Source organism: Phoenix dactylifera, unplaced genomic scaffold (genome assembly GCF_009389715.1).
Source record: "Phoenix dactylifera cultivar Barhee BC4 unplaced genomic scaffold, palm_55x_up_171113_PBpolish2nd_filt_p 000779F, whole genome shotgun sequence".
Taxonomy (NCBI): Eukaryota; Viridiplantae; Streptophyta; class Magnoliopsida; order Arecales; family Arecaceae; genus Phoenix; species Phoenix dactylifera.
In genome coordinates, this window is record NW_024068149.1 from 187,003 (window position 1) to 210,249 (window position 23,247).

The 23,247-nt window shown below is 41.0% G+C and overlaps 1 pseudogene; it reads right to left on the reverse strand.

Annotated features, from left to right (window-relative positions):
• Positions 1-6,641: 6,641 nt before the first annotated feature.
• Positions 6,642-6,741, reverse strand: LOC120107160 (annotated as a pseudogene).
• Between the last annotated feature and the right edge of the window lie 16,506 nt (positions 6,742-23,247).

A 23,247-nucleotide genomic window follows, 5' to 3' on the forward strand; every position in this document is an offset into this window, starting at 1 on the left:
AAAGGAGTTTTCAATAATATTATGATAGAGATCACAATATAACTCACTACCAGTCAGAATAGAACCTATGGGGTCACACACACTAGAGGCATTAACCGATTCGATGGTTGAATCATGATTAGAAATCACAAGTAATCAATTCGATTGATAATCAGTTGAAGAAGGAACAATGGAATTAATTAATTGGACTTAAACACAAATCCTATTTCAAGTAGGATTCCTAGAGTCCTAATTGGATTAGGACTGAAAATTTTATTTGGAGTAGGACTGGAATTCCTACTTGGAGTAGGATTCCTACAATCCTAATTAGATTAGGAGTTTTGAATTAAATTTGGATTCCTACTTGGAGTAGGATTCCTAGAGTCCTAATCGGATTAGGACTTCGGATTCAAATTAGAGTCCTAATTGGATTAAGACTAAAATTAAATAAGTCCTAATTGGATTAGGGTTTCTTAAGTCCTAATTAATTATTAATCTCATGAATCAACATGACTCCTAATTGGGTTAGGATTGAAGAGTTCAATTGAGTCATGGTTCATTCAAGTTCTAATTGGATTAGGACTAGTATAGATTGAACCCAATTGATTCATGATTTGGTTAAACCCTAATTGGATTAGTGATAAGTGCTGAATAATTTATAATTTAGTTATCTTTCCATAGCACTTTTCAATGTTCTTAAACTGATAAATACATATTTTACTATGAAATTGAATAATCATTGAAATAAATTTAAATTATGGTAAGAAGTAAATACTTCTTTTCTTAAACCAGACTCTGAACTTGTCTCTCTCTTGGTTGCGATCTTTCATAAAAACTATAGGAAAACATATAAGGAGGAGATTGTGTTGACCCGGTTCGGTAACCTGATGGAATTGTAATCAAACTAAGGGTATAATTAAATAGATTTTGGTCATGATTAGATTGAAAGTTATAATTAATTATTTTTGTATGGGAAAAAGGTTTGAGTAACCCTTTTTATTAAGTCACAGTCTTGTTTATTTTATCTAGTCAAGTTTGGTCTGAAGCAGTTTAGCAAGAATTAAATTTAAATAACATTGGGCTCGAGAACAAGTTCAAGCAAATCAACGATCATGACCCACCTCAAATCCAAAGCCAATTCCCAACCAATTCCGTACCTACCTTCGTATAAAATTTATAATTTTAAAACTAAAAAAAATAATTAAATATCCACAGTAATTTCGGGAAAAATTACTGGAATCACTGTTCATATGAACAGTGTTCCGTGAAAAATACTGTTCATATGAACAGTGTTACAAAAATATATATATATAATATAATCCATTGTTTATCTTCTTCCTCCCACAGTGCATCACGGTCGTCCACCTTCCTCCCGTCGATCCCGCGACCAGATCCGCCGCCCGTTCTAGCCGCATCAGCTGCATGTCTTCCGCATCCAGGTAGCTGCGGCATCGTCGTCATCCCCAGGTGTTCCGCCATCAGTCGATGCAGCCAGCGACCACTCCTCTGCGATCCCAGCCGGCTGCAATCAACGAGCCGTTCCAACCGCCCAGCAGCCGAGATTCACGTCCTCCGATCAGCCCATTCCAGCCAGCGACCGAGTGGAAGACCAATCTCCTCCGCGATCATCTTCCGCCCAGCCACCAGCTGCCGAATCATAGAAATGGCGTTCCGTCTCTTCCTCTTCCGTATTCCTATCGATCCTCCGATTGGCTCCTCCCAGCGTATCCCCTACATCCGTGAAGGAAATCCCAGCAGCCGGTGATTCAGCCCTCCTGCATCAAGCCAAGGATCACGCATCCAAATCGGTCCTAGGGAGAGTACCCCAATCGCCCATTGAGGAGATTTTTGCAAATCAGCTCTCCGCTAAAATACGCCTCCTACTTAGTATTATCTCCCGCACCCTCTTTTCCAAAATCGGTAGATTTGATTTTATTTCCGAAAAAGACTTAGCCTTAATGTTCAATATCCTACATGGAATTCCTCTCAACTTCCCAAAATTTATTTACAGTTATATTAGTGAGCCCCTAGATAAGCCTGGATTGAGTCTCCCCTACGGTATGCTCTTCACTTTGATCTTTAGAAAATTAGAGGTTCCTATCCCTGAGGGGGAACCCTCTCGCTCACTTCAATACACAGACCATATGGGTGAGGAGACTCTCCACAGAATGGGGTTTCACAAGGTGGAGGGTGTCTGGGTTAGGAAAACTTCTTCATCCACACCATCTAACCCCACTGTTCCTCACTCCCCTACTTCTGAACATGAGCCAGATATCTCTACAGATCCCTCTACCTTTCCATCTGCTGCTGGCCCTTCATCCACTGTCGGCCCCTCGTCCTCTGCTGGACCTTCATCCACAGTGCCACTGCCTCAGCAGCCTCTAGAGGTCAGAATTAGTCCTGAGCAGCTCCGAGAATTGAGGGATGATATTGTGAGGGAACTCAGAGGTACCTCCAGTACACCTTCCACTGAGTTGACTCCCTCCACAATAGCAGTGTCTGTCATGGTAGCTAAGGTAAAGGAGGAGCTGTCCAGTCTGAGGAGTCTAGTTCAGGGTCAGTACTTGAGCCTCACAGCTATTAAGGAAGACACGAAGCAAATGCAAGATTCTATAAGATCCGAGCTGCCAAGGCTAAATCAAGGAGCAAAAAGGATTGCAAATGTACTGATAGATAAGCTTGATACAATCAACGAAAGCGTAACCCAACTGACTCGGACTCAAGCTAGGACTACTTCAGAAATAATTGCGCAACTGAAGAATCTTTCTGAAGCAGTTAGTTTGGTTTTGTAGTGTCACCGAATAAATCTGGGAGCTTCATCTTCTTCTTCCAGACGTCCTTAGACTTGTATTTTGTTTTATTATCATTTAAAGTCCTTTTGGACTTTCAATCATTGTACTCAAATTTTGTAATACTTACAATGAATTGAAGTCTTTTTCTAAAAACTTGTGTACATTGTGCTTTCTGTATTACGAGTATTGTGTTATGAGCATTGTCTACAGTGCTTGATTGATATTCCACCTTTTTGCTATGATGACAAAAAGGGGAAGAACAAATGATACATTATAAATAAAGGGAATCACTAAACAAGAAAACCTTTAAGCAAAATATGATTTGTTCACAGTGGATTCGATACCTCGAGGCTCATTATCTCTCTGTTGGGGCTCCTCAAGAAGTAATCTCCAGAATCTATTCAAGGAATATTGATGAGAGCACAAAAGTGCGATCTAAGTACCAATTAACTTAGCCTAATGCTAGCAAAATAATGATAAATAATAGGTGTTAACATTTACATGATTAAATATTTTATCCTTAGCACTTATTATAATTTTTATCATTATATAAATTCATCTCTTCCCAGCTGTAGAGCAGAGCCTAGATTCAGCCGTTCATAAGCACTTCAGCATCCTTGACGTGTCCGTGAGCCACATCAGCCCTCGCAAGACCCGTCCGCGTCTCAAGATTCGTGATCAAATCATGCCGCGATCAGCCTTTCTCCCAACTCTTGGAACCTGCGATCAAGTGTTTCTCTCGTGCATCCACGAAGCATCCAGCACCCCGTATCTGTGAAGCCTTCCCAGCATCTCGTGAGAACCAGCTTCTTCTGCATCTTAGCCCAAGCGCCAGCAGTCCGTCTTCTCCGCTTGTGAAGCCATCTTGCATCCGAGTCCCAGTTCATAGCAATCTCCCGAGTTCCAGCCACATCAGCTTCTCAGACCCCGTCCGCATGTGATCAGCTCCCATCATCCCACGAGCATCTCGCGTGTGATCCAGAGCTTCCCAGTCGAGTCCACGTCTTGATCTTCCGGTTCGGCTCCCACGCAATCAACGTTCGCTTCTGCCGCAGGTTCCGCGTCGAAGCCCCATTCTCACGTGTTCCCAGCTCTCAGCACGCAAACCGCCCGCGATGCAAGTGATCGCGATCTTCCGAGCGCGTCCGCAATCAACGCGCCTCCCAGCCGTTCACGAGCGTCTTCCCATCCGTCCGCCTCCTAGCCGTCCACGTCCGAGCTCCCACGATTTCGCGTATGGGGGTATCTTGCAGCTGGCATGAGGAATTCATGGGGGATATAAAAGGCTTCTCGCTGGGCTGAAAGGAAAGGATCTTCATTCGGTGAAAACAGAGGAGGCCCTCTGTCAAAAGAAAAAAAAAAGAAAGGGAAACAGGGTCTCCCCTGTTTTCGAAAAGAAAAGAAAGAAAGAAAAAGGGGAGAATGAAAGGGGGACTCATTTTTAAAATGAGTGGCTGATTTCTTAGGGAGGGAGATGGAGGAACCTTTGATGTATTACTCTTTGAAGTAAACTCTAAACTTTTGCCTTGAATGAATTATATTTACTGGAAAAAAAATTAAAAAAAAAAAGAAGAGAAAGGGAAACAGGGGATGCCCTGTTTCCGAAAATAAAAAGAAAAAAAAAAGAAGGAAGAGGAACAGGGGAGTTCCTTTTATGTTTATGGCCGGCTAATTTCTTAGGAAGGGAGATGGAGGAACCTTTGATGTATTGCTCTTTGAAGTAAACTCTAAACTTTTGCCTTGAATGAATTATATTTACTTATATGTTTTTGATCCATGCATAGTTATTTCGTAGATAGCTCTTTAATGGATTATGATTATTGATATATGGATTGCTTTAGTATTTGATTCGTCGTAGACGTAGAAAGCACGACGAATGCTTAGAAATTGAGTTCATATGTTCATGAAACATATACCATGATTAGATCTATCCTACCACTCATTTTTAATCAAGAACCATAGAGTTTATTTCTTGGATGCAATATCGTCAAGGGGGATTCCAGATCCCTACCATCTTTATTTTATTGAACTTTGTTTATTGCTATATTGTTCTCCGATTTTAATTTCTGAAAATCAAAATACAATTTTAATCCACAAATTTATTGAATTAATTAATCTAAAATTATATTAAATAATCTCATATATATTTCGTTCCCTGAGGATTCGACCTCGGACTCCCGAGAATTTACTACTTGTGCGATTCTCCTGCACTTGGGAGAACAATTTTGTTTTTGCATCAAGTTTTTGGCGCCGTTGCCGGGGAGCGGCTGATTTATTAGTATAATTTTAGAGTTAATTTTTAGTTGATTTGTTAGTATTTTTCTTTTGAAAAAAAAAATTTTATTGCTGTTTTTTATTCCCTGCACAGTCTGCATCAAACTCTGATATCAAAGTAATTAACCGTCGGATTGAACTCAAATTTGGTCGTCAGCTGAAGGACCTGTGTTTCTTTCATCGGAACGGTCTGATTGACATTCTGAAACTTTTAAAACTATCAGATTAATACGAAAACTTGCTGCTGTCTGTTTTGAATTTTCTGCATTTAATTGTTTTGAATCAGAATTTTATTGTTAACATATCTCATTAACCCTTGTTGCTAATTAAAAATTTAAAAAAAAAAAGAAAAACCTAAAATTTCAAATTTTAAATTTCAGAATTCAAATTTCAAACTTCAATTCATAAAATTTAAAAAAAATAAATAATTTGCTTGATCACCTATTCAATGAAATTTAATGTCATGTCAGAAAATATTAAAAAAAAAATCTCTTGATTGTTGCATATAGTATAAGGCATCAGCATAAAATATTCTAAGGGCTGAACCTATTTAAAAAGATAAGGTCGGGATTTCATCACTCGTCCTTAGCCCAAAAATCACCCCATTGCATAAATATCCTAAGCTTAATTAAAATCAACTAGACGTTGGCCCCTAAGGACATTCGAGCTCAATAGGACGAAAACCACCGAAAGTTGCACCAATTTCGCTCTGTGGCTTAGTTGATGTCTAGGCAAGCTTTGTCCCTATAAGGGAGACAGTTCATCTGTTCGAGGCAAGTGGGTTTTAAGTGGGACCTTTGCGAACGCATCGTGACCCCTCCACTTACCTGGGAGCTTACCTGGTCAACTCGGTTCATTAGACCGGATTGGAGGCTTAGGTGCCCTCTTCAAACTAGTTAGGAGCTATCTAGAAATTTAGAAAAAACATTAGAAATTGAGGTGTAATGTTTAGTTGCATGTTTGATTGTGAATAGATTTTTATTTTAGGGTGTAGTTTTAGGGTATCTTTAGTTGGTACTTACATTTATATTTATTTTTTTTTAAAAAAAAATTTAATTAAATTTTGTATGCTAGGTTGGAATAGGGACGACACCGGTCGATTAAGTCGTACAACTTTAGATCATTCCTTAGGACACATCCTTGAAATTCCTTCGCAGTATCTCACACCTTGTGAGATGGCAAATTTTCCTGATGATGTAGGAAGTCACCATGGAGATAAAGGTAGACCCCCAGTTATGACATTTCGACAATACTTACATCCCACTAGGACTAGTCAACCTTCATGCATGATTATTCCTGAAAATGTAGGATACTTTGAAATCAAACCAGGAGTAATTCAATTGCTGCCCAAGTATCATGGGATGGAATCCGAGAACCCTTATCTTCACCTTAAGGATTTTGAGGAAATTAGCATCACATTTAGAGTGCCAAATGTATCGGAAGATGTCCTTAAATTGACCTTGTTTCTTTTTTCCTTAAAGGATAAAGCCAAAACATGGCTGAACTCCTTGAGACCTAGATCGCTAGGAACATGGCATGATATGCAAAGAGAATTCTTGAAAAAATTCTTTCCCGCACAAAGGACTAACTTTTTAAAACGACACATTAGTAACTTCCAACAAAAAGACCATGAAACATTTTATGAATGCTGGGAGAGATTTAAAGATTTGCTTCTCTCTTGTCCTCATCATGGGTTTGAAACATGGAGAACCATTAGTTTCTTTTACGAAGGATTGTCTCCACAGTTGAAACAATTTATAGAGACTATGTGCAATGGTCTGTTTCTGGAAAAGCAACCCGATGAGGCATGGGACTATTTAGACTCTCTCGCAGAGACTGCACAATTATGGGATACAGGGGATAGAGTGAATAAACCTTTGCCTAAGCCTACTAGCATTCCACACGGGGGCCTTTACAACCTTAGTACTCAGGATGATATTCAGGCTAAAATGGCAGCCCTTACTAGGAAGGTAGAGAAAATTGAACTTAGAAGGATTGAACCCGTCAAGACCGTAGAACATAACAGCGAGTCTTGTAGGATTTGCGAGATGCCTGGCCATCTCATCACTGATTGCCCTACAATACCCGCATTCAAGGAAGTCTTGCACGATCAGGCCAATGTTATGAATACCTATCAAAAATCTTTCAATAATCCTTTTTCGGGTACTTACAACCCTGGATGAAAGAACCATCCAAATTTCAGGTGGAGGAATGACCAACCTCAACAAGTATATAACCCAACTCCTCCACCTCCGCAATCTCATTATGCACACGCACCCCCTCAAAAATCTAGTCTCGAAGAAACTTTGCAATCTTTCATGCAAGGCCAAGCTAAAATCAATGATGAATTAAGAAATCAACTGACAACGTTGACCACTGCTTTAAGTGCTCAAGAGAAAGGTAAGCTACCAGCTCAACCACAACCTAATCCTCAAGTCTATGGCGGTAGCAATGCATCATCATCAACTTTGCATAAAGAACAAGCGAAGAGTATAATAACTTTGCGAAGTGGAAAGGTTATTGACCGACCAGTCCCAAAACAAACACAAGTCATACCTGATTCTGACCATCCCAAGACAAAAGAAAAGGATAATGAAGAAACTGAAGCACCAACATCTACTGAAAAAATTGAATATCCTTTTCCTGCACCATTTCCACAAAGATTAAAGCCCTTGCAAAAGCTTGAACCAAACTCCGAAATTCTTGAGCTTTTTAAGCAAGTAAAAATCAATGTACCTCTTCTTGATGCAATCAAACAAGTGCCTTCCTATGTAAAATTTTTAAAAGATTTGTGCACTGTCAAGCGTCGTTTAAATGTCAAGAAGAAGGCATTTCTGGCTGAAAATGTGAGTGCAATTTTACAACATAACATTCTTCCTAAATATAAGGATCCAGGTTGCCCAACTATCTCGTGCATCATTGGCAATTTTAGGATTGAGCGAGCATTGCTAGATTTAGGAGCGAGTGTGTGGAGTGATTGATCATAACCCTATTTGATTTTGATGAGCTCAAAGCATCTGAGTATATCTCTTGTTTACTAATGAATTCAATTGAGTGTTTCAGTGAAAATCTTGTCTAAAGTGTTTCTAGACTTGGTTCATAATATTTTGGATAAGTTAAGAAGTCAGTTTGAACCAAAGTCTAAGACTCGAGTCGACTCCAGAGTATTACAAGTCGACTCCAAGCGTATCAGAATCACTGGCACGGGCTCGAGTCGACTCCGGATCATTACGAGTCGACTCTGACTGAGAACAGACAGACGAGCAGAAAGCATCAACTCAAAACCTGTCAGCGAGTCAACTCCTGAAGTGCGCGAGTCGACTCCGATGTTTACCGAGTCGACTCCGGAGTAGTATGAGTCGACTCCAAGGAGTTACAGATAGAAAAGTCAGGGAGCGATTTTCGACCCTGAGATTCGAGTCGACTCCTGTGGAACACGAGTCGACTCCGATGGTTGGTAGGTCGACTCCAAAGAAAGCGAGAGTCGACTCTCAGTGGTTCACAAGGCAAAAGTCAGAGAGCAGTTTTCGGACTCTGAGATTCGAGTCGACTCCCGCAATGCGCGAGTCGACTCCGAGACAGCGCGACCCCAAAAAGACAGAAGACCGATTTACTGTCTCTGAGAGCTGAGTCGACTCCCAGACAGCTCGAGTCGACTCCAAGGCAGCGCTACACCAAAAAGGCAGAAGCCTATGTTTCGGAAACTGAGAGCCGAGTCGACTCCGGAGAAGTTCGAGTCGACTCCAAGACTGGACGAGCCAAAAGACAGAAGATCGGGAGTTCGGGCTCTGAGCGCCGAGTCGACTCCCAGGATTGTCGAGTCGACTCGAGTGGGCCAAGTTGAAAATTAGCTCCATGGATTTCATGAGATGAGCCAACTCCGAAAATGCCAAGTCAGCTCCAGAAGTTGGCGAGTCGACTCCGGGTCAAGACGAGTCGACTCCCAGTCGAAGAGGCTACTTTAATTCAAACCCGGAACAGTTGCCGAGTCGACTCCAGAAAAGCATGAGTCGACTCCCGCTACAGCCGAGTCGACTCCTGATCGCGCGAGTCGACTCCGACCCCCAACGGACATATTGTCAGGTTGTGCAGATTGTGCAGAACGGGCAGAAAAAGGTGTCTAACGGCTAGTTTCCATGGGGGATGGCTTAAATAGCCACAGAGGACTGTAGCAAGGTAGAGACGCACCATTTTATTCAAAGTAATCAAGCATTCATTCTCTGCAAGTGGTTTTTCAACGAAAAGAGGGAAGAGCGCCATAACTCCATCCAACTACCTCTTCCCAAACATTGAAAGAGATCTCCTCCTGCATTCAAGTCGACCAGACATTCAAGAGGAGACCCAAAGTTCAAGAAGCCCTACTCTACTCCAACTCAAACGTGTTTGAGGGCTCTTAACTTCTCTCTAGTTTATATTATTATTTATCTGCTTTTGAGAAGCTCTGTTTTTCTGTTTGTTGTCATTATTTCCATCTTGTCTTTGCTTGGTTCAATCGGGGGATTGAATCAAGGGTGTAGAGGTTGGTTGGTGAGCCGAGTGTAAAACCAACGTGTAAGGGTTCGATTGTGATTCCGGGAAAACAATCGGGGTGGTTCTAGTCGGTGAGCCAGGGAAAACCGACCGAGTTCGTTGTGAGCTCGTAAAACAACAAGTTTGGTTGTGAGCTTGTAAAACAACCGGCTGTAATCCAAGGGGTTATAGTGAATTCCCAAGTGAGACTTGGGGAGTGGACGTAGGAGCAAGGGTTAGCTCCGAACCACTATAAAAGCCTTGTATTTGTGATTGTTTGTCTCTTTCTTTTACTCTCATTTCATTCACAGCACATAGCAATTAATTAATCATCTTGGTAAAGCATTAATTAGTCATCCACAACGTTTTAATTGCAAAATTATTTTAAAACCCAATTCACCCCCCCTCTTGGATTGTCTATCTGGGCAACAAGTGGTATCAGAGCCTAAACTCTTCTACCCTAAGAGTAAAAGATCAAAATGACAACCCCATTTGGATCTTCCCACATTGAGGGTCAGTCCACCCAAAGACCCCCATTCTTTAATGGATCCGACTACTCATATTGGAAGGCTAGGATGAGAATATTCATCCAAGCCCAAGACTATGAGATGTGGACCATTGTAGTAAATGGACCATACATCCCATCCATCTATGTAGAGGGTGTCACTGTACCTAAACTTGAAAAGGATTGGGATGAACATGACATGAGAAAGGCACAACTCAATTCTAAAGCAATGAATGTGCTTTACTGTGCATTAGATAGGAATGAATTCAATAGAGTCTCTACTTGTAATTCTGCAAAAGAGATTTGGGACAGACTTGAAGTGACCCATGAGGGCACAAATCAAGTCAAAGAATCCAAAATAAATATATTAGTTCATAAGTATGAACTATTTAAGATGGATTCTAATGAGACAATCACTAGCATGTTCACTAGGTTTACTGACATTGTCAATGGCCTAAAAAGCCTTGGCAAAAACTATACTAACAGTGATCTTGTCAGGAAAATTCTTCGCTGTCTACCAAGGTCATGGGAAGCCAAGGTGACGGCAATCCAAGAAGCTAAGGACTTGAACAAGCTTCCACTTGAAGAGCTCCTTGGATCCCTAATGACTCACGAGCTAACAATGAAGCAGCACAGCGAAGAAGAGTCCTCCCATAAGAAAAAGGTAATAGCTCTCAAATCTACATCATCTAACAAAGATTTGTCTTGCAGTAGCAGCAGTGAAGAAGAAGATCATGAGGGAGATGATGATGAGGCTCTTCTTGTGCGCAAGTTCAGAAAATTCATCAACCACAAGAAGTCCTATCATCAAAGGAGAGGCCCCTCAAATTTCTATCGCAAGGATAAAGGTAAGGAAAGGAAAAATGAGGGGATTGGGTGTTATGAGTGCAAGAAGCCGGGGCACATCAGAGCTGAGTGTCCCTTACTAAAGAAGGGCAGCAAGTACAAGAGGAAGAAGCCCTTGTCCCCACCTTATCGGACTCCGACGCATCATCTTCATCATCGGATGAGGAACAAGAAGAAAAGGCCAATTTCTGTTTCATGGCCAATGAAAATGAGGTAACATCCAACACGCATCTCAATTTTACCTTTGATGAATTGTATGATGCATTTAATGAATTAATGATTGAATATAAGGCCATAAATCTTAAGAATAAAGAACTAAAAATAGCTAATCAATCTTACCTACATAAATACGATAAGTTAGTTAAGGATAAGGATTGTATCACCAAAGAAAATGCAGAACTTAAAACAAGCAACCAAATCTTGATACAAAAGAATAATAACTTAACTAAAGAAAATGAAAGGCTGAACAAAGAAACATTAGAACCCAAAAACCATAAACATATAAATGAGAGTATTACAAAAGAACTAAATGATCTAAAAGCAGAAAAACAGACACTAACTAAAGAACTTGAGAAAAACAAACCCTTGGTTGAAAAATTTATATATAGTTCTGAAAAATTAAATATGATACTTAATAGTCAACGAGCTGTATTCAATAGAGCAGGTCTAGGATACAAACCTAAAAACAAGCAAAAACTTCTTAGTGACTTCTTTGTTAAAGCAGGAGAAAGTAAAATTAAGAAAATAACCTGTTTTTGTTGTGGAACTGTAGGACATAAAGCAAATGTATGTGACTATAGGAAAGAAAAAACTAAAAAAAAAATCAAAAGGGTATGGGTTCCAAAAGGAACCAACATGACTAACCATGAAGGACCCAAGAAAACTTGGGTACCTAAAATTATATGATCTGCTTGTGTAGGAGTGTCTTGCAGCCAAGGTCAACAAAAATTGCTGGTACTTGGATAGTGGCTGTTCAAGACACATAACGGGTGACAAGGATCAATTCTTCACCCTTGAAGCTAAGAAGGGAGGTGCTGTGACTTTTGGAGACAACAACCAAGGTCACATCATTGGTATAGGTAAAGTACAAATTACTCCTTCTACTTTTATTGATAATGTTAGATATGTTGACGGTCTTAAGCATAATTTATTAAGCATTAGTCAATTATGTGATAAAGGTTATGATGTTATGTTTAAACCATCACTATGCATCGTAACAAACCCAAATGACAATAGTTTAGTTTTTAAAGGAATAAGACGTGGAAATGTGTATGTTGTAGACCTTGAGGATCTTGCCAAACACAACCCATGCTTAGTTGTTAATGAAACTAAGGACAATGATGCTAGTTGGTTATGGCACCGTAAGTTAGGTCATGCAAGCATGGACACAATATCTAAACTAGTTAAAAGAGATTCGGTGATAGGTTTGCCAAAATTAAAGTTTGAAAAGAATAAAATATGTGAAGCATGTCAATTTGGCAAACAATCAAAGAACCCCTTTAAATCTATAAATTGTGTCTCAACCTCTAGACCTCTAGAACTACTACACATGGACCTATTCGGACCAACTAGAACCACAAGCCTAGGTGGAAATAAATATGGTCTAGTTATTGTAGATGATTATTCTAGATACACTTGGGTCATGTTCTTAGCTCATAAGGATCAAGCTTTTTCAGTTTTCAAGAAATTTCATAAAAAGTAACCAATGCTAGAGATACTTCAGTAATAGCTATTAGAAGTGACCATGGTACCGAATTCGAAAATCATTTATTTGATGAGTTTTGTAGTAAAAAGGGGATAACACACAATTTTTCTGCATCTAGGACACCACAACAAAATGGAGTTGTGGAGAGGAAAAACAGAACTCTAGAGGAAATGGCTAGAACTATGTTATGTGAAAGTAACCTCCCTAAGTACTTTTGGGGAGAAGCCATTAATACTTCTTGTCATATATTAAATAGAGTTTTATTGAGACCTATTATAAAGAAAACACCTTATGAACTTTGGAAAAACAGAAAACCAAAGGTAAACTATTTTCATATCTTTGGATGTAGGTGTTTTGTTCATAATAATGGGAAAGATAATCTAGGAAAATTTGATTCTAAATCTGATGAGGGCATATTCTTAGGGTACTCTACAACTAGTAAAGCATATAGAGTCTTTAATAAAAGAACCCTAGTTATAGAAGAATCCATACATGTTGTCTTCGATGATTCTAGCGATATCTCTTCTAGTAAGAGAGTTAATTTTGATGATGATACGGAAATTCTTGAAGAAAAGATTGACGAGATGACATTACAAGATAACAGTCAAAAATTAATTGAAGATGCATCATCAAGCCAAGAGACTATAGTAGATCATGGGCTAACTAAAGCTTGGAGGTATGCTCACGGGCATCCTAAGGAATTAATTCTAGATGATCCGTCTCAACCTATTAGGACTAGAGCATCCCTTAGAAACTTAAACAATCATCTAGCTTTCGTTTCACATTTTGAGCCTAAATGCATAGAAGAAGCTGAAAAAGATGTAAATTGGATAAATGCAATGCAAGAAGAATTAAACCAATTTACTAGAAACAAAGTATGGAATCTAGTTGAAAGACCTTCTGAATATCCAATTATAGGTACCAAATGGATTTATAAAAATAAACTTGATGAAAATGGAATTGTCATAAGGAATAAGGCTAGACTAGTAGCAAAGGGCTATAATCAAGAAGAAGGTATAGATTTTGATGAAACCTTTGCTCCTGTAGCTAGACTTGAGGCTATTAGATTATTATTAGCATATGCATGCTCTAAGGACTTCAAACTATTTCAAATGGATGTAAAAAGTGCATTTTTAAATGGGTATATTAATGAGGAGGTATATGTAGAACAACCCCCTGGTTTTGAAAATCATCAATACCCTAATCATGTTTATAAATTGAACAAAGCACTTTATGGTTTGAAACAAGCACCTAGAGCATGGTATGAAAGACTTAGCAAATTCCTATTAGAACATGAGTTCTCTAGGGGTAATGTAGATACAACACTATTTCTGAAAAAGCAAAACAAAGATATGTTATTAGTGCAGATTTACGTTGATGATATTATTTTCGGTGCTACTAACAATCGCCTCTGCGAAGAATTTGCTGATTTGATGCAGAGTGAATTTGAGATGAGCATGATGGGAGAGCTGAACTACTTCCTCGGGCTTCAAATCAAACAGTCTGAAGGAGGCATCTTCATCAATCAAGCCAAATATATCAAGGAAATGCTTAAAAAGTTTGATATGGAGGGGAACAAGTCAATCAGCACCCCCATGAGCTCATCATGCAAATTAGACCAAGATGAATCAGGTAAATCTGTAGATCAGAAACTATATAGAGGTATGATAGGATCTTTATTGTATCTTACTGCAAGTAGACCTGATATCATGTTTAGTGTTTGCATGTGTGCTAGATATCAGTCTAATCCTAAGGAATCACATCTAATTGCAGTTAAGAGAATCTTAAAATACCTAATAGGAACTAAGAATATAGGTTTATGGTATTCTAAAGAATCTAGCCTAAAATTAATAGAATACACAGATTCAGACTTTGCTGGATGTAAACTTGATAGAAAAAGTACCAGCGGGTCTTGTCAATTTCTAGGAGAAAACTTAATCTCATGGTTTAGCAAGAAACAAAACTCGGTTGCATTATCTACTGCTGAAGCTGAATATGTTGCAGCCGGGAGTTGTTGTGCTCAAATCTTATGGATCAAACAACAATTAGAAGATTATGGCATTAAACAAGATAAAATACCCATTAATTGTGATAATACAAGTGCCATTAATCTAACTAAGAATCCAATTCAGCATTCAAGAACTAAACATATTGAGATAAGACATCACTTCATAAGAGATCATGTACTGAATGGTGATGTGACACTACAATTCGTTTGTACTGATGATCAATTAGCTGACATTTTTACAAAACCCCTAAGTGAAGAGAGATTTAGTGTGCTTAGGAGGGGATTAGGAGTAATTGATCCATCCTAGTGGTATTTTCCACTAGATTCATTTGATTTTGATGATTAGATTGTGATTAATATAGAGTTTCGTTTCAATGATCATCAAATCAGATCATAATTTAGTGATATTCCCTCATTCGGCACGAACATAGCATGATTTTTAGGTGCGTGCCAGAGTTCGAGACGACTCGAGCAAGTTTCAGAGTCGGCTCGTAAGGGGGAGTCGACTCGCGCATTTGCGGGAGTCGACTCGAGATCGATGGCAGCAGAGGGGGAGTCGACTCGCATACAGACGGGAGTCGACTCGAGGTTAACAGGCACATAAGGAGAGTCGACTCGCGCCTATTTTGGAGTCAACTCGAGGTCGAGTCGACTCGCGACTCAGAGGAGTCGACTCGCAGTCGGGATCAGACTTTTTAACCCTAACTCCATCGTTTAGAAAACACTTATTTTCACCGCCGCCACTGTTCAAAACCCTAGAGCCGACTTCTAGATCGTCTCTGGCCGTCCCTAAGCCTTTTTCCGTCGACCTTTCACCGTCCATTAGCGTTTTACTCCATTCTAGGTCGACCATGCCTCGTAAAACTGTTGTCCCAAGCCGGAAGAGGCCCCAACCCGCAACCGGCACCGAGCGACGTTCCAAGGCTCGGAACGATCCCGCGAGGCCACAACCTCCGGCTCGTTCCCCGCCGAGGGCGGTTCCCTCGAGGCCGTGCGCCGGGAAGGCAGTATCCACCGGAAGATACGTCGATTTCGACTATCTCTCCCGGGAGGGCTTTACGATAGGAGAGAGACTTAGGGCCCAGGGCTTAGAGTATTTCCTCACCTTAGATCTCCCCACATACCCTGGACTAGTTAGGGAGTTCTACGGTACCGTCCACAGGGGCGATGGGGGTATAGAGGGCACGGTAGCCGGTGTCTCATTATTCATTTCGGAGGATATCATTGCTCAGGTCCTCCATCTTCCCCAAGTTGGGGTGGCACCCGCACACCCTGAGGATAGGACTGAGGCCCTTACGGCCATTCTAGGGCATCCACCCCAGTCCCCCTTGGATGAGGTATCTGCTAGCTCACTTCCAGTTGAGGTGCGGATCCTCCTGAGCATCCTGTCTAGGTCCCTCTTCCCGAAGACTGGGCGCTTCGACTTTGTTTCTGAGAGGGACCTCGCCCTTATGTTCTATATTCTCCAGGACACCCCAGTCAACTTCCCAAAACTTATTTATAGATATCTATGTGAGCCACTAGATAGACCTAGGCTCACCCTCCCCTACGGCATGATGTTCACCCTTTTGTTTAGGGAGGCCGAGATTCCCATTCCTGACGGAGAACTCTCTCGCGCATTGCGATGGACAGATCGCATGCGTCCGGGGACCCTACGCAGGATGGGGTTTCGGAAGGTAGAGGGGACCTGGGTTAGGAAGTCTTCCACCTCCACACATACCACCAGACATTCCCCTAGTCCTGAGCCAGACTTAGATTATCCTGACTTTCCCTCCACTTCTGCTCCTACCACCTCAGCCGGACCCTCCTCCTCAGCTCCTCAGGTCATGGAGGTCCGGATCGCTCCTGAGCAGCTCCGGGAGTTGCGGCAGGAGATTGTCTGAGATCTGCGAGATGATCTACTTCGGGAGCTCCGGGGTTCAGTGCCTGCTCCCACTCCTGCACCTTCGTCAGCATTGGTCCCTTCCTTGACAGCCGTGACTGAGATGACGGCCCATGTGCGGAAAGAGATTTACAACGTCCGGAGCCTGATCCAGGCTCAATTCTCCAGTATGAGTGAGGTCACGGGCATCACTCGGAAGATGCGCGATGACATCCGGAAGGACATGAGCACCACTACTCAGGGGCCGAGCGCTTGTCGAACGTGCTCATCGACAAGCTGGACGCACTTCAGAAGTCGGTGACCGAGCTCTCCACTACACATAGCAGGGCTACTTCGTCCATTATCTCTCAGCTCGGGCATGTTACAGATGCGGTCACCCTCCTCATGGAGCAAAACAGATTGAGAGGAGGAGCCACATCCTCGAGAGGAGGAGCCACATCCTCGAGGAGACCTTAGCTGCTTTTTGCTTTATTTTGACATGTATTCCTTTTTTTTGCTTTACTTATTTCTCAAATGTATTTACATACACATCAATACAATGAGTAGACATATTCTCTTCAATTGTGTGCACTTTGATCTCTAAGTGATTGTTTGTTCTGCTTACCTCCTTTTTGATATGATGACCAAAAGGGGGAGAAATAGTTAACAGATATGTAAATGGAATCAACATAAAAGGAATAATGAGAATTCAAATATAATTTGTTCTTAGTAGATTTGGTACCTCGAGGCTCATTATCTCTCTGTTGGGGCTCCTAATGGAGTAATCTCCAGAATCTATTCAAGAGATATTCGGAGATTAGTTGAATCCAACTCAAGAACAAATTGTCAGATTTTCCCTCTAAAAACCAAAAAATTTCAGTTCAAAAACTTCAATGCATTAAAAGGAAATTCAGAGAATCAAAACAAAGTTGAATGCATATGTTGAGGGGGAGAATCTGAATTTTTAAGAAAGCTAAATCATTAAATATATATAAGCCAAACAATTGATTGCATAATATGAAGGCTTATATAATTCCAAATGAAAGGGGGAGCCTTAACTCCAAAATTTATTGTTTCACACCTTTCAAGATTGGATAAATCAAATAACCAGACACTTGAATTCATTTATGGATTTTATTTCCTTGTTTATTGAGCAATTCACTTTACATATACTCAATGTTTTGTCATCATCAAAAAGGGGAAGATTGTGGAGTGATTGATCATAACCCTATTTGATTTTGATGAGCTCAAAGCATCTGAGTATATCTCTTGTTTACTAATGAATTCAATTGAGTGTTTCAGTGAAAATCTTGTCTAAAGTGTTTCTAGACTTGGTTCATAATATTTTGGATAAGTTAAGAAGTCAGTTTGAACCAAAGTCTGAGACTCGAGTCGACTCCAGAGTATTACGAGTCGACTCCAAGCGTATCAGAATCACTGGCACGGGCTCGAGTCGACTCCGGATCATTACGAGTCGACTCCGACTGAGAACAGACAGACGAGCAGAAAGCATCAACTCAAAACCTGTCAGCGAGTCGACTCCTGAAGTGCGCGAGTCGACTCCGATGTTTACCGAGTCGACTCCGGAGTAGTATGAGTCGACTCCAAGGAGTTACAAACAGAAAAGTCAGAGAGCAATTTTCGACCTTGAGATTCGAGTCGACTCCTGTGGAACGCGAGTCGACTCCGATGGTTGGTAGGTCGACTCCAAAGAAAGCGAGAGTCGACTCTCAGTGGTTCACAAGGCAAAAGTCAGAGAGTAGTTTTCGGACTCTGAGATTCGAGTCGACTCCCGCAATGCGCGAGTTGACTCCGAGACAGCGCGACCCCAAAAAGACAGAAGACCGATTTACTGTCTCTGAGAGCCGAGTCGACTCCCAGACAGCTCGAGTCGACTCCAAGGCAGCGCTACACCAAAAAGGCAGAAGCCTATGTTTCGAAAACTGAGAGCCGAGTCGACTCCGGGGAAGTTCGAGTCGACTCCAAGACTGGACGAGCCAAAAGACAAAAGATCGGGAGTTCGGGCTCTGAGCGCCGAGTCGACTCCCAGGATTGTCGAGTCGACTCGAGTGGGCCAAGTTGAAAATTAGCTCCATGGATTTCATGAGATGAGCCGACTCCGAAAATGCCAAGTCAGCTCCAGAAGTTGGCGAGTCGACTCCGGGTCAAGACGAGTCGACTCCCAGTCGAAGAGGCTACTTTAATTCAAACCCGGAACAGTTGCCGAGTCGACTCCAGAAAAGCATGAGTCGACTCCCGCTACAGCCGAGTCGACTCCTGATCGCGCGAGTCGACTCCGACCCCCAACGGATATATTGTCAGGTTATGCAGAGTGTGCAGAACGGGCAGAAAAAGGTGTCTAACGGCTAGTTTCCGTGGGGGATGGCTTAAATAGCCACAGAGGACTGTAGCAAGGTAGAGACGCACCATTCCATTCAAAGTAATCAAGCATTCATTCTCTGCAAGTGGTTTTTCAACGAAAAGAGGGAAGAGCGCCATAACTCCATCCAACTACCTCTTCCCAAACATTGAAAGAGATCTCCTCCTGCATTCAAGTCGACCAGACATTCAAGAGGAGACCCGAAGTTCAAGAAGCCCTACTCTACTCCAACTCAAACGTGTTTGAGGGCTCTTAACTTCTCTCTAGTTTATATTGTTATTTATCTGCTTTTGAGAAGCTCTGTTTTTCTGTTTGTTGTCATTATTTCCATCTTGTCTTTGCTTGGTTCAATTGGGGGATTGAATCAAGGGTGTAGAGGTTGGTTGGTGAGCCGAGTGTAAAACCAACGTGTAAGGGTTCGATTGTGATCCCGGAAAAACAATCAGGGTGGTTCTAGTCGGTGAGCTAGGGAAAACCGACCGAGTTCGTTGTGAGCTCGTAAAACAACAAGTTTGGTTGTGAGCTTGTGAAACAACCGGCTGTAATCCAAGGGGTTATAGTGAATTCCCAAGTGAGACTTGGGGAGTGGACGTAGGAGCAAGGATTAGCTCCGAACCACTATAAAAGCCTTGTGTTTGTGATTGTTTGTCTCTTTCTTTTACTCTCATTTCATTCACAGTACATAGCAATTAATTAATCATCTTGGTAAAGCATTAATTAGTCATCCACAACGTTTTAATTGCAAAATTATTTTGAAACCCAATTCACCCCCCCTCTTGGGTTGTCTATCTGGGCAACAGAGTGTGAACTTGTTACCATATACGGTATATGAGCAACTCGGTTTGGGTGAGTTGAAGCCAACAACTGTGACCTTACAATTAGCTGACCGGTCAGTGAAGGTCCCTAGAGGGATTATCGAAGATGTGTTGGTCCAAGTAGACAAGTTCTATTTTCCTGTCGACTTTATCGTACTGGACACACATCCGGCTTTCAATTCACCATCTCAGATTCCAGTCATCTTAGGACGTCCATTCCTTGCAACTTCTAATGCATTGATCAATTGTAGGAATGGTGTCATGAAGCTTTCTTTTGGCAATATGACTTTGGAACTGAACGTCTTTAGTATAGGCAAACAACCCAGTGATCATGAAAAAAGTAAAGAGGTTGAATGGGTTGAAACCATTGCGGAAGAATATCTGTTAAAAGAAGCATTTACTGAATCAGCCGATAATAGTTTGATAGATTGGTGTTCTGAAGGTACTACTGATGATGTGGTCCCACCTGTTTTAGATAATTCGGATGTCATGATGGTCAATGGGTGGAGACCGAGAATAGAGGAATTTGAACAGTTGCCATCTCGAGAAGCAAAGATAGTACCATCCCATGAACAAACACCTAAGCTCGAGTTGAAACCTTTACCGAAGGAACTCAAGTATGCCTTTCTTGGACCCGAGGACACTTTCCCTATAATCGTCTCATCTGATCTTGATCATGCCCAAGAAAGAAAATTACTTGGTGTTCTAAAGAATCATAAAGGAGCTTTAGGGTGGTCTATTGCCGACTTGAAGGGAATTAGCCCTTTGATTTGCACGCACCGGATATATTTGGAGGATAATGCCAAAACCACAAGGCAAATGCAACGCAGGTTGAACCCTACGATGAGAGATGTGGTTAAAGCAGAAGTCCTCAAGTTGCTTGATGTGGGTATTATTTACCCAATTTCCGATAGCAAGTGGGTGAGTCCTACTCAAGTCGTGCCCAAGAAAGCAGGTCTGACGGTAGTCAAAAATGATCAGGGTGAACTAGTTCCAACTCGTGTTCCGACGAGTTGGCGCATGTGTGTTGACTACCGAAAATTGAATTTGGTCACTAGGAAAGATCATTTTTCCCTACCCTTCCTAGACCAAGTTTTGGAAAGAGTTGCAGGACACAAATTCTATTGTTTTCTCGATGGCTATTTCGGATACTACCAAATCGAAATTTCACCTGAGGATCAAGAGAAGACTACCTTCACTTGTCCTTTTGGCACATTCGCTTTCCGTCGGATGCCATTCGGGTTGTGTAATGCACCTGCAACATTCCAAAGGTGTATGCTCAGCATTTTTGAAGAAATGAACGAGAAATTTTTAGAAGTGTTTATGGATGATTTCTCTGTTTTTGGCGATTCATTTGATGATTGCCTGTCACATTTACAAGCAGTCTTAGCTCGATGCATGAAAAAGAATCTGATACTGAATTGGGAGAAATGCCACTTCATGGTGCCAAAGGGAATTGTCCTAGGACATATTGTTTCATCGAAGGGCATGGAAGTTGATAGAGCTAAGATTGACCTAATCGCCAAGCTACCTGCACCCAAGACGGTTAGAGATGTTAGATCATTTTTGGGTCATGCCGAATTTTATAGGAGGTTCATCAAGAACTTTAGTATCATAGCTCGACCATTATGTAACCTCCTATCCCTTGATACACCGTTCAATTGGACCGAAACCTGCCAAGAGGCATTCGAAAAGTTGAAGTCTATGCTTAGCACTGCACCCATCGTGCGACCACCTGATTGGTCATTACCTTTTGAGATCATGTGCGATGCTAGTGACTATACGATAGGAGCTGTCCTAGGACAATGCAAGGATAATAAGCCATATGTCATCTACTATGCAAGCAAAACCTTAAATGATGCTCAAATGAATTACACCACCACCGAGAAGGAATTGCTTGTAGTAGTATTTGCATTAGACAAATTTCGTTCTTATATCCTTGGTGCTCCTATTGTTATCTTTACAGATCATGCAGCGCTAAAATATTTATTAGATAAGAAAGATGCCAAACCACGCTTAATACGATGGATACTTTTACTCCAAGAATTTGACATCACTATCAAAGATAAAAAGGGAGTAGAAAATGTAGTTGCTGACCATTTATCACGGCTAGTTTTTAATGATTCGGTGCCACAGTTGCCCATCAAGGACTCGTTCCCTGAAGAGCAATTGTTTGCACTTTCTACTATGCCATGGTTTGCTGATATTGTAAACTTTCTTGTCACGAACCGGATGCCGGATCATTGGGGATCGAATGATAAGAATAATTTCTTACGTGAAGTAAGAAGTTATTATTATGATGCCCCTTATTTGTTCAAGTATTGCAATGATCAAATCTTTAGAAGATGCATTCCGGATCATGAGATACAAAGTGTACTCTCTTTTTGTCATGCCAGTGCTTGCGGAGGACACTTTGCATCTAAGAAAACAGCAGCTAAGGTGTTACAATGTGGTTTTTATTGGCCTACACTATTTAAAGATGCCCACGAGTTCTGTAGGACATGTGACCTATGTCAGCGTGTTGGAAGTCTAACTCGTAGGCAAATGATGCCTCTTCAGCCCATTACTGCTATTGAAATTTTTGACATGTGGGGTATTGATTTCATGGGTCCGTTTCCACCATCTTTTGGCCATGAGTATATTTTAGTTGGTGTTGAGTATGTGTCAAAATGGGTAGAAGCTGTTGCCTGTAGAACTAATGATCACAAACCTGTTTTGAAATTTCTAAAAGAAAATATTTTTTCACAATTTGAGATGCCCAAGGTTATAATTAGTGATGGGGGAAAACATTTCTGTAATAAGCCTTTTGAGATCCTATTGCGAAAGTACGGTATCACTCATAGAATTGCAACTCCTTATCACCCGCAGACTAGTGGCCAAGTAGAGTTAGCCAATCGGAAAATTAAACGAATTTTAGAGAAAACGGTGAATCCGTCACGCAAAGACTGGTCTTTAAAACTTTCTGACGCATTGTGGGCTTACCGTACTGCTTATAAAACTATTCTTGGTATGTCCCCGTATCGGCTAGTCTATGGAAAAGCATGTCATCTACCTGTTGAAATAGAGCATAAATCGTATTGGGCCATTAGAAAATTAAACTTTGAGCTGTCAGATGCTGGTTTCGCTAGAAAATTACAATTAAGTGAATTGAATGAAATTCGTCGGGATGCGTATGACGATGCTAGACTTTGTAAAGAACGAATGAAAATTAGGCATGATAACTCAATTCTAAGAAAATCTTTTGAACCTACACAAAAAGTTCTTTTGTATGACTCTCGCTTACATCTGTTTTCTGGAAAGTTACGATCAAGATGGACAGGTCCTTTCATTGTAAAAACTGTTTTTCCACACGGGGCAATTGAAATTGAGAATCCACAGGATGGCAAAATTTTTAAGGTTAATGGACACAGATTAAAACCTTTTCTTGAAAATTTTGCAGATGAAGAGGACTCCTTTTCCTTGGGGGAGCCTTCTTATGACTGAACATGAAGGCCAAGGTATGTGTATATTAGTTAGAATTATTATTTTTTCTTTTATTTCTAGTTTTCTTCTTATTTTGTAGGTTTTCTTTTC